This window comes from Diceros bicornis, chromosome 6 (assembly GCF_020826845.1).
Source record: "Diceros bicornis minor isolate mBicDic1 chromosome 6, mDicBic1.mat.cur, whole genome shotgun sequence".
Taxonomy (NCBI): Eukaryota; Metazoa; Chordata; class Mammalia; order Perissodactyla; family Rhinocerotidae; genus Diceros; species Diceros bicornis.
In genome coordinates this window covers 50,036,595-50,049,302 of record NC_080745.1, presented here as the reverse complement: position 1 = coordinate 50,049,302, position 12,708 = coordinate 50,036,595, and the positions used below count along the sequence as shown (strand labels likewise).

At 38.2% G+C, this 12,708-nt stretch overlaps 1 protein-coding gene across 10 annotated transcripts in view; it reads right to left on the bottom strand.

Moving 5' to 3' along the window:
- Positions 1–12,708, bottom strand: part of PCDH15 (protocadherin related 15) — an 800,695-nt gene that overhangs the window by 246,125 nt on the left and 541,862 nt on the right. The gene's annotated exons all lie outside the window — the stretch shown is intronic.

Genomic DNA, 12,708 nt, shown 5'->3' with positions numbered 1-12,708 from the left:
TGAAACTGCATGAGAGAATTACCCAACTTTTAAAAAGTACAGACACAATTTTCCTAATCTGTAAGTGATGTGGGGCGAGAGGCTAAAAAGCTGAGCATAAATAAGTGACTAAGAGAATGAATCTGAAGATATTTTGCAGCAGCTGTGGGACTGAGAGGTCAAAAACTAGATTTCCTAGCTACCAAGGAGGAGAAGTCCTGGTGAATGCCTCATCCTTTCTGTAGGGATCACTGAAGTTCTATACTCCATGAGCAATGGTGCATGAAGTCTAGACCAGACCTTACTCAGATTAAAACCCAACATTCATACTCGGATTGGATTAAGGTGATCCGCCTCTATTTTAACAGAGGCAAAAGTAAATCCTCTTTGGGGCAATATAACTTAATCTCAAGTCTTTATAATTTTTACATATTCAATGTCCAGCAGTCACTAAAAAATTACCATGCATAGCAGGGAATTCTTGGGTATTGACAATGGCTTATTTCTTTATTTGCGCCTTGGCTATCAGTGGGCTCATTCTGTGAAAATTCATACAGCTATTCAGTATGATTTGTACATATTTCTATATTTAAAAGTTCAACAAAGATTTTTTTTTTTTAATTTTTTGTTTATTGCAGTAACATTGGTTTATAACATTGTAAAAATTTCAGGTGTACATCATTGTACTTCTATTTCTGCATAGATTACATCATGTTCACCACCAAAATACTAATTACAACCCATCACCACACATGTGTGCCGAATTATCCCTTTCACCCTCCTCCCTCCCCCCTTCCCCTCTGGTAACCACCAATCCAATCTCGGTGTCTATGTGTTTGTTTATTGTTGTTATTATCTACTACTTAATGAAGGAAATCATACGGTATTTGACCTTCTCCCTCTGACTTATTTCACTTTGCATTATACCCTCAATGTCCATCCATGATGTCACAAATGGCTGGATTTCATCGTTTCTTTTGGCTGAGTAGTATTCCATTGTGTATATATACCACAGCTTCTTTATCCATTCGTCCCTTGATGGGCACTTAGGTTGCTTCCAAGTCTTGGCTATTGTGAATAGCGCTGCAATGAACACATGGGTCATGTACCTTTACAAATTGGTGTTTTCAAGTTCTTTGGATAAATATCCAGCAGTGGGATAGCTGGATCATATGGTAGTTCTATCCTTGATTTTTTGAGGAATCTCCATACTGTTTTCCATAGTGGCTGCACCAGTTTGCACTCCCACCAGCAGTGTATGAGAGTTCCCTTCTCTCCACATCCTCTCCAACACATGTTGTTTCCTGTCTTGTTAATTATAGCCATTCTGACGGGCGTCAGGTGATATCTCATTGTAGTTTTGATTTGCATTTCCCTGATAGTTAATGATTTTGAACATCTTTTCATGTGTCTGTTGGCCATCTGTATATCTTCTTTGGAGAAATGTCTGTTCAGGTCTTTTGCCCATTTTTTAATTGGGTTGGTAGTTTTTTTGTTGGTAAGATGCATGAGTTCTTTATATATTTCGGAGATTAAGCCCTTATCAGAAGTATGGTTTGCAAATATCTTCTCCCAATTGTTAGGTTGTCTTTTCGTTTTGTTGATGGTTTCCTTTGCTGTGCAGAAGCTTTTTAGTTTGATGTAGTCCCATTTGTTTATTTTTTCTATTGTTTCTCTTGCCCGGTCAGACGTGGTGTTTGAGAAGATGTTGCTAAGACTGATGTCGAAGAGCGTACTGCCTATGTTTTCTTCTAGAAGTTTCACAGTTTCAGGTCTTACATTCAAGTCTTTAATCCATTTGAAGTTAATTTTTGTGTATGGTGTAAGGTAAGGGTCTACTTTCATTTTTTTGCATGTGGCTATCCAGTTTTCCCAACACCATTTGTTGAAGAGACTTTCTTTTCCCCATTGTATGTTCTTGGCTCCTTTGTCAAAGATTAGCTGTCCATAGATGTGTGGGTTTATTTCTGGGCTTTCGATTCTATTCCATTGACCTGTGTGTCTGTTTTTGTGCCAGTACCATGCTGTTTTGGTTACTACAGCTTTGTAGTATATTTTGAAATCAGGGAGTGTGATACCTCCAGCTTTGTTCTTTTTTCTCAGGATTCCTTTAGCTATTCGGGGTCTTTTGTTGTTTCATATAAATTTTAGGATTCTTTGTTCTATTTCTGTGAAAAATGTTGTTGGAACTTTGATAGGGATTGCATTGAATCTATAGATGGCTTCAGGAAGTATGGACATCTTAACTATGTTAATTCTTTCAATCCAAGAGCACGGAATATCTTTCCATTTCTTTGTGTCTTCTTCAATTTCTTTCAGAAATGTTTTATAGTTTTCGGTGTACAGATCTTTCACCTCTTTGGTTAAGTTTATTCCTAGGTATTTTATTCTTTTTGTTGCAATTGTAAATGGGATGGTATTCTTAATTTCTCTTTCTGCTACCTCGTTGTTAGTGTACAGAAATGCAACTGATTTTTGTATGTTGATTTTGTATCCTGCAACTTTACCGTATTCGTTTATTACTTCTAAAAGTTTTCTGGTGGATTCTTTAGGGTTTTCTATATATAAAATCATGTCATCTGCAAATAGTGACAGTTTCACTTCTTCCTTTCCAATTTGGATCCCTTTTATTTCTTTCTCTTGCCTGATTGCTCTGGCTAGGACTTCCAGTACTATGTTAAATAGGAGTGGTGACAGTGGGCATCCTTGTCTGGTTCCTGTTCTTAGAGGGATGGCTTTCAGTTTTTCACCATTGAGGATGATATTAGCTGTGGGTTTCTCATATATGTTCTTTATTATGTTGAGGAACTTTCCTTCTATACCCATTTTATTTACAGTTTTTATCATAAATGGATGCTGCATCTTGTCAAATGCTTTCTCTGCATCTATTGAGATGATCATGTGATTTTTATTCTTCATTTTATTAATGTGGTGTATTACGTTGATTGATTTGCGAATGTTAAACCATCCCTGCATCCCTGGAATAAATCCCACTTGATCATGGTGTATAATCTTTTTAATGTATTGTTGTATGCGATTTGCTAGTATTTTATTGAGGATTTTTGCATCGATGTTCATCAGTGATATTGGCCTGTAATTTTCTTTTTTTTTTGTGTTGTCCTTGTCTGGTTTTGGTATCAGGGTAATGTCAGCTTCGTAGAATGAGTTAGGGAGCTTCCCCCCCTCCTCAATTTTTTGGAAGAGTTTGAGAAGGATAGGTATTAAGTCTTCTTTGAATGTTTGGTAGAATTCACCAGGGAAGCCGTCTGGTCCTGGACTTTTATTTTTGGGGAGGTTTTTGATTACTGTTTCGATCTCCTTACTGGTGATTGGCCTATTCAAATTCTCTACTTCTTCTTGATCCAGTTTTGGAAGGTTGTATGATTCTAAGAATTTATCCATTTCTTCCAGATTGTCGAATTGGTTGGCATATAGTTTTTCATAGTATTCTCTTATAATCTTTTGTATTTCTGAGGTGTCTGTTGTAACCTCTCCTCTTTCATTTCTGATTTTACTTATTTGTGCCTTCTCTCTTTTTTTCTTGGTGAGTCTAGCTAAAGGTTTGTCAATTTTGTTGATCTTTTCAAAGAACCAGCTCTTGGTTTTCTTAATTTTTTCTATTGTTTTTTTGGTCTCTATTTCATTTATTTCTGCTCTGATTTTTATTATTTCCCTTCTTCTACTGATTTTGGGCTTTGTTTGTTCTTGTTTTTCCAGTTCCTTCAGGTGCATTGTTAGATCGTTTATTTGAGATTTTTCTTGTTTGTTGAGATAGGCCTGTATCGCTATAAACTTCCCTCTTAGAACCGCTTTTGCTGTATCCCATAAATTCTGGCATGTCGTATTTTCATTTTCATTTGTCTCCAGGTATTTTTTGATTTCTTCGTTAACCCAGTCGTTGTTCAGTAGCATTTTGTTTAATCTCCACGTATTTGTGGCTTTTCTGATTTTCTTCCTATAGTTGATTTCTAGTTTCATACCGTTGTGGTCAGAAAAGATGCTTGGTATTATTTCAATCTTCTTAAATTTATGGAGACTTGTTTTGTGGCCTAATATGTGATCAATCCTGGAGAATGTTCCATGTGCCTTTGAAAAGAACGTGTATTCTTCGGTTTTTGGATGGAATGCTCTGTATATATCTACTAGGTCCGTCTGTTGTAGTGTGTCGTTTAAGGCCAATGTTTCCTTATTGATCTTCTGTTTGGATGATCTATCCGTTGGTGTAAGTGGAGTGTTAAAGTCCCCTACTATTATTGTGTTACTGTCTATTTCTGTTTTTATGTCTGTTAATAATTGCTTTATATATTTAGGTGCACCTACATTGGTGCGTAGATATTTACAAGTGTTATATCCTCTTGTTGGATTGTTCCCTTGATCATTATGTAATGCTCTTGTCTCTTTTTACAGTTTTTGTTTTAAAGTCTATTTTGTCTGATATGAGTACTGCTACCCCAGCTTTCTTTTCATTGCCATTTGCATGGAGTATCTTTTTCCATCCCTTCACTTTCAGTTTGTGAGTGTCTTTAGGTCTGAAGTGTGTCTCTTGTATGCAGCATATATATGGGTCTTGTTTTTTTATCCAGTCAGCCACCCTATGCCTTTTAATTGGAGCATTTAGTCCATTGACGTTTAAAGTAGCTATTGATAAGTATGTACTTACTGCCATTTTTTAACTTTTTTTTTTTTCTCAGTGTTTTAGTAGTCCTCTGTTCCTTTCTTCTTCTATACAGAATTGATGGTCACTTTAGTTTGACCTCTGTCTGAAAGCTGTACTCTTTAACTCCCCTCCTCCCTCATGTTTTTGATATCATATCTAACCTCTTTGCTGTGCATTTGTATCCATTACGTTCTAATCATGGAAATAGATAATTTTTCCTATTTGTGGTCTTTTCTTTTCCCCTTAAATCAGTCCCTTTAAAATTTCTTGTAGCACTGGTTTCTTGGTGACAAACTCCTTTAATTTTTGCCTATCTGGGAAAATTTTGATCTCTCCTTCCATTTTGAATGATAACCTTGCTGGGTAGCGTATTCTTGGCTGTAAGTTTTTTCCTTTTAGCACTTTAAATATATCGGGCCATTCTCTTCTAGCCTGTAAGGTTTCTGCTGAGAAGTCAGCTGATAGCCTTATGGGGTTTCCTTTGTACGTAACTTGACATTCTCTTGCAGCTTTTAGGATTCTCTCTTTGTCTTTAATTCTGGACATTTTGATTATGATGTGTCTTGGTGTGGGCCTCTTTGGGTTTATCTTGTTTGGGGCTCTCTGTGCTTCCTGTACCTGGATGTCTGTTTCCTTCCTTAGGTTAGGGAAGTTTTCATCTATTATTTCTTGAAATAGATTCTCTGACCCCTTGTCTCGCTCTTCTCCTTCCGGGACACCTATAACACGGATGTTAGTGTGCTTGATGTTGTCCCAGAGGTCCCTTAGACTGTCCTCAGTCTTTTTAATTCTTTTCTCTTTTACCTGTTCACCTCGGGTAATTTCTTCTAGTCTTTCGTCCAGCTCACAGATCCGTTCTTCTGTATCCTCTACTCTGCTTTTGAGTCCCTCTAATGAATTTTTCATTTCCAGTATTGTATTCTTCATTTCTGATTGGTTCTTTTTTATATCTTCCATTTCTTTGTTGACATTCTCACTGAGTTCATCTATTCTTCTCCCCACATCAGTGAGCATCCTTAACACTCTTAGTTTGAACTCTCTGTCGGGTAGGTTGCTCATTTCTGTTTCACTTAGTTCCTTTTCTGGGGTTTTGTCCTGTTCCCTTACTTGGAATGTATTCTTTTGCCTCTTCATTTTGCCTCTTTCCCTGTGCTTGTGTCTACGTATTAGGTAGGTCAGCTATGTCTCCTGCTCTTGGATAGGTGACCTTATGTAAGTGATGGCTTAGGAGGCTTCCAGTGTGCTTCCCTCAGTTCTCAATGTTCCAGGGGTGACCCCTATGTGGGCTACGTGTATCCTTCTGCTGTGGCCTGTTTGCTTTCCCTGTATGTGCCCAGGGAGGCTGAGTTATGCTCCTGGCCAGCTGTTGTAATGCTCAGCTGCTTGTAGTTGTTGTGGGCCCTTCAGTCTCTTTATCAGGTGTGGGGAGCCCCAGCACAGTTGGCTGCAAGTTCTAATACCACATTTGTGTTGCAGTATTTCTTTTAAGTGAGTAGGCCCCCACCGTGGCAGGTTGTTAGGCTCAGGGCCTTACAATTGCTGTAAGCCTCTAGCCTATTAGGTCTCTTGTCAGCTCTCTGAGGATTGCAGCTGGGTGGGGCTGGCCTCAGGCACAGGAGCACCCAATTGTTTCAGGTTTTGGAAGGTGGAGCAAACCTCCTATGTGGGTCTTTGAGAAGCACAAGTCTTCTGCGGCTGAGAAGCCCTGCCGCCCACAGGTCCACACACACAGTCAACACAGTCCTGCCCCGTGTGAGCGCCCCGACCTCCCCAAGTGGACCCAGTCTCTCCACGGCAGGAGCCCCACACCCTCTGCCACAGCCCCACACTCTCCACCCGCTCCTTGTGCACACCCTGCGCCGCTCAAGTCGGCTCAGTTGCCAGGCTGCAGAGAATCCAGTCACCAAACTATGCAGGCCCACAAGTTGCCTGAGGGCTTGTTGTTGGGTGGGGCCAGTCTCTAGGGTGGGCTGCCTGCCCTGGCTGAGCTGGATTAAATTGGTGCTCTAGCGGGTGGGGCAGACCCTGGGCTAGCAGGCCTCAGGGAGAACTCCAATGGCGTCTGTGTCAGCACGCCCACACCAGGCCACAACAATGGCTGCCGCCAATGTCCCAGTCCCTGGAGAGGTCTCACGCCTCACCGAGACGCACTCAGGGCCTATTAGGTGAGTCTCTTGTCACCAAAGCACTGTGCACCTTTCTTTCTGGTGATTTTAGGATGCTTCCTGAAACGGGTGAGTTTGCGTGCGGGCCCTTTAAGAGCCAGTTTTAGTTTCTTTGTGAACCAGGTTTTCTGGGGGCGCTCCCCAGTGTTTTAGTAGCAGGCACAGTCAGATATTATGCTGCTGGTGTCGATTGTGCTGGGTCCACAAAATGCCCACAGCGGGGGCGCTTCCAGGGAGGCTGCGTACCTGTGGGCTGCTCCCGGCGGCCGTGAAGCTGGCGGCTTGCGAAGGCGGCGTTTTTCCTCTCCAGAAGGGTGTCTCTGCCTCTTCCACTTCAGTTAGGATTGTCCGTTGTTGCAGGAGTTCCTCTCATCCAGTTTTCAGTTCTGTCTCAGGGGTAATTTTTCCACGAGTAGTTGTAAATTGGCTGTGTCCACAGGAGGAGGTGAGTTCCGAGTCTGCTTACGCTGCCATCTTGACTCCGCCCTCACCAAAGATTTTATTTAAAGACACGTCAATGACAACCAGAACAGTGTTGTATAGTGAAAACCTGGAAACAATCTAAATGCTTACCAATAGTAGTTGGTTATATAGATTTTATTTTATACATACAATGGATAATATACAGTACCAAGAACAAACAAACTTCTGTTACGAAGTAATCACATGGATGAGTTTCATGAACATAAGGTAGAGTGTAAGAAATGAGACACAAAACACTACATACTACATGATTCCAAGGATGGAAATTTCCAAGATTGGCATAATCCCTCCATTGTGAAAAAAATCAGGATAGTGGTCACTCTCGTGAAGAAGGTTGAATAGGGACTGGCATGATCATAAGGCTAGGCTTCTGGGGTGCTAATTAATTTCTGCTTCTTGCTCTGAGCAGTGATTACATAGGTGTGTTCACCATGTGAAAATTCATTAAGCTGCACAATTATGGTTTGTGCCCTCTTCTGTGTACATATCTCCACGAGACCTTTAATTTAAAAGATGCATGCACACAAACATACACTTGTCTGTAGATGTATGTGGATGTGTATAAATTCAAATGCTATCTGATTAGATGAAACACAGATAATTTTATTTTCTCCTTTCAACTTTTATGTATTTTCCAAATTTTCTCTAAGAAGCCTACATTGCTTTTTTAACAAAGAGCAGTTTAACAAATCTTATTTCTTTAAAAGTTGTGTTAGAGTTAGAACCAGTAAAAAGATGTGTTTTTACAGTGGCAATAGTTCCCAATTTGCCTGAGGGTGAACAAGACATTAAAATTGACAGCCTGGAGCCAAAATCTAAGAGTAGTCAACTAGAGTTTGCTGACTTTCCTTCAAACTGCCTGATCCTCTTTTCGTCAGCCTATCTGTATTTCCCTGTCAATCCATTGTACTGGTTTTCATCCTATTCTTTAAAATTCCCATTTTTGACACTATGGAAAGGGCTGTTTTCAGACTATTTTGGGTCCTCAATCAAAGACTGTGGACTGTAACTGGGTAATATAGAACAGAATGGATCACTAAGTAAACTAAGAAGTCAAATATCAAGTCCACCATTTTTGTGCTATTAGGGGCTGAAATTTATGGACCATGTAGATGTATATCTCCATAGCTTAGTGAATTTTATATAAAATGAAGAATATCCATATCTCTAACAGAAATGTAAAGTAATAAACACACATAGAATAATTTCAAGTTTATATATTTCATAAAAAATGGTCTGAAGACCACTTGCATCAGAATCATATGGTTAATCCCTAAAAATGCAGATTTCTGGGCTACACATTAGACCTGTTGAATCTATTCTTTTAAACCTATTGAAATAGTTAGAGATTAGTTAGTTGTAAAGCATAATCATGTAAATTGTTTTGGACTGGTTCAGAAAGATGGCAACAATATGCTTCAATATGCATCTGAGCCTTACAGAATGTTTATGTCTCTTATCAAGGACAGATTTTCAGTTGGTTAAGTTTGAATACTAGGAAATCAACTCAGATCATTTTATGATATATATATAATAAATATATATATGCAAAGACATATATATACATATTCTTTTTAAAAATTTCTATAAACAGGTAATGTTCAAACTAATGTTTATTAGTACATCTAAAATTCCTTTCAATAAAAATGGAGTTTGGAGTTTGGGACAATGAGGGTGTATTTTTCAGGATTTGATCATTTTTCTTTTAGGCCAATAGCAAAGGGAAATACATATATTCTGTAATGGCATACTCTTTAAGCAATATTAATCTAAAACACTTTTATTCTTAGCTACAAATCATCCTGTAGCTACAACATCAAGAGCCAGGCCAGCCTGATTCAGATCATACAGTTTCTTTCATGACATAGAGAGGATATCATTCCTACCAGTAAGGCTGACCTAGGATGCTTTCTTCTCTTCTGAGAAAAAAAAGTATTAAATGTAGAGTGTCTTCCAGAAAGGCAGAGAAAGGGGACGTTCTTTCTATTCTGGATTATGGGGAGGAGACGGAAAGACACAGAGAGGACAAGGAGGAGGGATGCAAAGGTTTTCCTCTTCATTTCCCTCACCCCCCCTCCCCATTATTTTGGGTCATGTCTTAAGAGAGGAGGCATTGCAGAACCATTCTGAGGAAAGTACTGATAGCTATCAAGAAAGTAAGAGAATTCTGGGTAAAATAGAGGCAGAGCCATGTGGAGCATGTAAGTCTCCAGAGAGGTTCCATGGGAGATCACATCTAATAGGATATGGCAGTGAATGGCAGAGAGAGGTGGCCAAAGAGAGAGGCTTGGTTTTTGTGTGGTAGCTCAGGGATCCTAAATTTCTCAAAGACTCTGAGGTACTGGAAGATTGCTATGTGAGAAGATCTTGGGTGAGGGTAAAGGACCTTGATAGCCAAAGTCAATTGCACATCAGCACTCAGCGATAATGAACACCATCAAATATTCCAAGTTCAGTAAGGAACCAGACAGGATTCAGAAGCCAGCAGTCTAGAGACCAAACCAGACACACTACACAAAACAGAGACCAGCAGAGGTGGAGAGAGATGAGCTGGTTGCCCTCCTCCCAGCATCAAGGACTGGTAAACACATCCTACATCTACACAATTTTAGGATAAGGGAAGAAAGGAAAAGCTCTATTGGCAGCTTAATTAGTGAGTGAGTATTTACCTTGAAAAGACTTTTTAAAACAGAAGAGGTTGAGGTACTGTTTTAAGTAAGTAGGACCCAAACCAGCCTCTCCCTGTCCCCAGCCCAGACACACATTACTGTCTAGTGGGACTCATGAAGATGATTAGATCAGGTATAAAAAAAAAAGCTTTCTATTATGTGCACATCTGAATGTAGTGTGTGGAGATTATATATTATAACATTAATATTATATATAATATAAATATAATAGGTTATATAATATAAACATAATAGAAATGAGTAGATCATTATAGATTATCTCACAATTTAAAAAAAATCAAACTTCTGGAAGCTTTAATTCAGAAAACACTAAAATATCAGCATCTTATTCCCAACAACCAAGAAATATAAATCTGTTTTTCAAAGAGAATGAACAAGTGGCTCAATCTCTTTTAAAATTACGTGGTCATTTCTTTTTAAAAAATTATACACCGAAATAAATCTATCAATTTTTCCCCCCAAAATACCGGGAAATAAATAGACAAATAAATATAATTTTACTATTCTATAACCATCTGTATTATGTTCTTAAATTTTGTTAAACCAACTATATTCTTCTTGCATCATATATTTTTCCTTTTGCTAATGTTTCCTAAGTTAAGCAGTTAAAGTTCGACTTCTAGATTCTAATTGTTTATTTATATTATCATGTCTAAAAGAAATTTAGGGAATAATATTAGTTTAAGGCCAAAGCAAAGATGCTAAGCTTACTGCCATTCTGAAATTGTAAAACATCACAAGTATTCACTGTAAAAGCCATAACTGAGTAATTCAAGCTTATAATTCACGAACAGATAGCAAAAACTGTGATAGAATCAAGTTATCTATCATATCTTTTAAGGAGTAAAACAATATTGCTTAACACATAGAAGTTTGTCAGAAATATCCATACTACAGAACAACTTTTGATATTGAATAGGAATGCTTGCCAGTTGGGAAATGACAACTGAGAAATTTGTCTTAAAAAAACAAACAAAAATCCTGATCGCTATTTGCATATTTATGTCTTTCACTGTGATCTGCATACATACATCTTTTGCTGTGCTATTGGTTGATCAACACAACCACAATCCACAAGCCCTACTTATTAGTTATCTAGCCACTAGTGTGGCTACTCATGGATAATAAACATAAGAAGAAATCCGCTAGGTGTGGTTTCTGAAAAAGCTTTGGTTCCCTGTGGAAAAGAGGGCAGACTTTTCTGGCACCGATCTTCACGCTTTGCTCTTCTGGAATGGAGAGCAGATGCCTAGAGTTGCAGTAGCCATCTTGAGACCATTAGGTAACAAGAATGAAGATGAAAGCAAACACCCTATAAATGGCAGAGCAGAAGACAGAGAGCAGGCATCCCTGAACCCCTGCACACTCCCTTTCCTGTCTACCTCTAGATTTCTTTTTTCTTTTTTTTTTTTTTGTGAGGAAGATCAGCCCTGAGCTGACATCCATGCCAATCCTCCTTCTTTTTGCCGAGGAACACTGGTCCTGGGCTAACATCTGTGCCCATCTTCCTCCACCTTATATGGGATGCCGCCATAGCATGGCCTGACAAGGATCTGAACCTGGGCCGCCAGCTGCGGAGCGCATGCACTTAACCACTACGCCACAGGCTGGCCCCTAGAATTCTTTTTATTTGAGATAAATAAACCCTGCTTTGTTTAACCTCCTGTTGCTTGGCTTCTTGTTACTTATAGCCATATTCCTAAAGGCTAATGCTGCCATTGACTATTGGAGTTCAGCGCATGTCACCCTAAAATATGCTGCTTTGGTATATTGACTATTTTGAGTTAGTTACTTGAAAAAAACCAAATACAGGAAAAACACTCTGACCTTCCTTCTTTTTCTTAAAAGCAAGAGATGAAATTCCTATATGAAAGATGTTCTTCCTATACCAGAAGGAAAGTAACATTCTTACCATTAAGGATAAGAAGTTAAGACTGAGAATTCTATAAAACAGACCTTGTTAAAATAATTTGTATCATCCTTTAGCCTTCCCACGCAGTCACTTTTCCACAATTGCCTCTCTTTGTTCAAACTAATATAAAAGCAAGTAGGTTTCACCATTTTTGGGGGGGTCTTCATTTTCTTAAGGAGGCTACCACATAATGTAAAACTTGTGATAAAAAAATTTGTATGCTTTCTCCTGTTAATCTGTATTTGTCAGTTTAATTTTCAGACCCTTAAGAGGGTTGGGGAAAACTTTTTCCTCCCTGACATTGTTGATCATATTATATCCATAAACATAATAGTTTTCCCAGATTTTCCAATAAAATGCCGTTTTAGCTCAGATTGGTTGGACTTAGTTTAGCTTAGAGGTAAATAATGTTATAAGAAAGCTTCTAAACAGAGGAAGTCAAGTGTATATCCCTTCAAAAGAAAAAAAAATGTACTTGAGAGCTATCCTATACTCTACTATCGTAAATAAGTAAAATGCAACTGCTTAAAAAACTAACTTATGATGTATAAAATTTTTAATCAAAGTCTATTTCAGCTAAAATGTGAAAATATTGGAATAAAGAATGGTAGCAACTTTCTTAAGGAATTTACAACTTCATAAATTTGCAAATAATTCAAATAAATGTAAATAATTATTAAAATCTAGAAAATATTGTTTTATCTGTATTCATAATAGATGAAGAAATCTAAATATTTATAATAGTGCATTACATGAGATATTTAACTTACATGTATAGATTTTTACAACTATTATTGACAAAGTGAATTTAGAAAAGGGAAA